Below are 3,899 nucleotides of genomic sequence, written 5' to 3' on the forward strand. Positions count from 1 at the left end.
ATACTAGCTTTTGGTTATTGAGTCTTTCTGGACGCACGCGCTGTGCTGGACACTTAACATGTATCACCTCATTTAAACTCCACAGCAAGCCAATGGGGTAGGTGCTATTCATATGCTTGTTTTAGAGGTGAGGGCACTCAGGCTCAGAAAAGTTGAGTTTCCGGCCCAGTGCTCACAGGTAGGAAGAAACAGAGCTGGGGTTCAAACCAATCCAGGAGCAGACACCCATTTTGCTTAAGGGAGATTTAACTGTGAGCCCAGAGTCACAAAAACCAGGTCCCCTGGCTGCTGTGGCGGGGAGGGGAGAATGGAAGTCCCTTTTTCTCGGACTGCTCTTCCCTCTCTACTCCCACCCCACCCCGCCTTCCCCCCTCCCTGTTTTTCTCCTGCCTCTTTGCTGGTTACGTGGAGGTATGGACACTGGTACAAGGGACTGTCCATCTGCCAGATGTAGAGATGCAAGGCGTGGGGCTGGGGGATCCAGGAGGGGAAGTGTTTTGGCTTGAAGATCTAGAGCAGAGTGAGAGATTGTGGAGGAGGGGTGTCCTGGGGAAGGAGGATCATGCTATAGACGTGGGCAAAGCCCCCCAAAGCTGCAGTGAGGGTCTGACCTGGCTCCAAACCACTGTGGTCTGGCTCCCTCTTGTTAGCAAGGAATGATGAATTTGAGAAATCGCTGGAAGGATTGGGGGAAACAGTGAATTTCCTCACCCACACTTGGGGCAGGTTTGAGGAGTGGGGATGCCTCCCTAAAGTCCCCAAACCCCATTCCTTAGAATTCCTCACAAAAGCCTTATGGGCATATGCAGTGTCGTTGTATCTGTCTCTAAAATGAGGAAACTGAGGCATAGGGAAGTTTAAGAGCTTGCCCAAGGTCACACAGTAACTCACAGAGACCAGATTTGAATGCAGGTAGATCTGTTCTGCAGCCACCCACTTATCCCCTGCTCTGGGGCTGGCAGCTGACTACCTCAGGGGACCTAGCTGAGGCACTGCCCAAGTTCAACCTCTGGTGGACAGAGAAACAGGGTGGAGCTCCAGGAAGCCCAGCTCTGCCACTCACTACCCAATTGTGGACCTTGGGCAGGTCATTTCATCCCTCTGAGCTTCGTTCTCCTCCTTACCTAAAAAATGGGGCACTAGGGCGACTCCAGCAAGTCTGGATACGAAAGCACCTCTTCGCTGTTCCCCAGCAATAACCCCCACACAGCTCCGTATTGTTGGGCTTTGACCAGACCTGATTGTGGGAGCTGCTCTTAGTGAGTGCTCTCCTCTTACGGCCAGCACCACAGGTCAGCTGGCAGGGTTGGAGCTGGGGTCTGGCCCTGACCTGCCCTCTGAGTGGTACCAGTGCCCCAGTCCGAACCTTGTGTAGCCATGCTCTGGGCCCTGGTCGCCCTTTGTAGTGCCTTGGTGACCTGCCTGGTTTCCTGAAGCCCTGAGGACTCTGCTCTGCCTTGCCTTTGCTGGTCCCCTCAAGCACTCGAGTTCAGCCTCCCTGCCCCTTCTAGGATCCTGCTGCCACCTCTTCACCTGCCCCTAGATGCCTGGCAAGTTGCTGTGTCCTCCCTCAGATCTATGGGACCACCGGACCCATAGCTCACTGCAGACCCCTGTGCAGACTGGCCACAAGCTTCCAGAGAGCCTGCTGTGCAGAGGGAGGATTTGGTCCCTCTCCCCACTCTGTTGAGTGGGCAAGACACTGCACCACAAGCAAAAAGAAACTCCTTGCTTCCTGCACCCTAGAGCAAGGGCTCAGCGCCTTGGCCAGAGCCAGAAAAGCACTCTGCCCACCACTGGCATTCCCTCAAATCTCCCATCCTGGGCGGGACCTAGGGGGTGGAAGCAGTGCCGGAGGAGGGCTGGGAGGCTGCTTCTCTGCCCTGGAGACCCGATCTAGTTGGTGCCTGGCTCCAGAAGGTAGAGGTCAAACCTCAGCCACGGAGTAGCAGAAGAGAGGAGAGAAGAGGGAGGAGGAGGAAACGCGATGAGTCCGGCAGTGGGGAAGCTGGGGCCAGGGCGGCTGAGGAGGGAGGGGAGCTGGGCCAGGGCTATTTCTGTCCAATAATACAGGGGCAGAGGGCCAAGCTGACAGGACAGTGATTAGTCTTCAGGGAGCAAAGGCGAACACTCTGCCGGCGAGCCTGGGGCTGGAGGAGCTGGCCGGGGGCCCAGTCCGGTGGGCTGGAGCAATGATTTCAGAGGCCCGGAATCTGAGGCGAGCTGGGCCCATGGACCAGGGAGCAGGGAAGGTGGGAGCAGGGAGAGGGGAGCCAACCATCCCCTGCCCCTCCTCCCGCTGCACCTCCAGCACAGAAGGCTGGGCAAGGGTGCTAGCTGGCCTGCCCCAGCTGTCTGTCTGTCACCGGGGGGTTATCTGCACTGAACACTTCCTAGGCTTCAGCCTGTGGGGGAGATGGCGTGAGAAAGAGCCAGGAACGCAAGGCTTGAAAACCTCAGGGGAAGAGGCAAGCTTGCTTTTTATTTCCCACGGGATTTCCAGTCATGGGGTCCAGCAGAGGAGGTGTGAGAGGTCAGAGAGTGGGAAAGGCCTGGAACTCACATTTCAGAAGTACCGCGCACTGTGCCTGTTGCTATGCATGACCACGTTGATGCCTCCTGCAAAACAGGTGACATACGAGAGATCGCACTTGGTTTAGCCCCAGCAAGTTGAGGCTCAGAGAGGTGAAGTGATTGGCCTAACATCACACAGCTAGGAAGTGGCAGAGCTGTAATGGAGTCCAGGTCCCTTGCCCTCTAAAAGCCCTTGCGTTGGAGGCAGTATAGCAAAGTGAGGACTTAAGATTCTAGGCTCCGGTCTGCAGCTACCGGCTTCGAATCTCCCACCTGTTCCCTGCCAGCTGCGTGACCTTAGGCAAGTCGCTTCACCTCTCTTAGTCTCCGTTTCCTCATCAGTAAAGTGGAGTTAATAATAGCACGTACCCCCTAAGATTGTTGTGAGCACTGAAGGGGTCAGTACGTGGGAAGTGTCTTGAACACCACGTGGTACGCAATAAGGAGTATGGTATGAGTATTCACCACTGTCTTGCACGGGCTCCCTTAGAGGACAGGGTGTGGGCAAGGCGAGGGAGTTGTGTGGGGGAAACACAGGGCAGAGGGTTGCTCCAATCCCTTTGGAATTGGAGTCCTCCCACATTTGGACAATAGTATCAGGAGTCTTCCAATGGGGAGCGCTTATGACCCAGCAAGTCCACTTCTGGGAATTCATTTGAAGGAAATAATGGGTCAAGAGAGCAAAGATGTATATACCGGGATATTCAGTTCCAGGCCGTTCATTATAGTGAACAACAGGGGCCTGCTTAAATGAATTATGGCATATTCATACACAGCAGCCATGAAAAACAATGATGTCACTCTTTAGGTATTGATATGGAAAGAGATTCCTGATACACTTGTTAAGGGAATCAAAGCAGTTTGCCACACTGCAGGTAGGCAGGGTTTGGGAGAGGACATGGAGGGTCAGGGTTGGGGAGGGGGACTCATTCCTGTTTATGGAGCAGCTGAAATTTATTGACTATGAACATTTATTACCTTGTGATTAGAAGAAAACAAGCAATAAAATGATTTCCGTAAGCAAAAATAACCTCAAAGATTCAGAACCATCCAGCTGGAAAGCAGTTGTTTGCAGGAGTCCTCTGGGCTTTCTGATGAGGACTTCCCTGGCATAGCTGACCTTCCTGCTCAGGAGCAGGCCCAGCATTCCCTCTTCTCCCTGCCAAGAAACTGGATGGAGGGACAACGCAAAAAAGGGCCTGGTAGAATCAGACAAAGTTTCAAACCACTGGCCAACATGACCTTCCATGTTCATTCATTCATTCATTCATTCATTTATTCATTCAACACATATTTATCAAGCTTGTGCTGTGTGTCTGGACTAA

This window comes from Rhinolophus sinicus, chromosome X (genome assembly GCF_036562045.2).
Source record: "Rhinolophus sinicus isolate RSC01 chromosome X, ASM3656204v1, whole genome shotgun sequence".
In the NCBI taxonomy this organism is placed as follows: domain Eukaryota; kingdom Metazoa; phylum Chordata; class Mammalia; order Chiroptera; family Rhinolophidae; genus Rhinolophus; species Rhinolophus sinicus.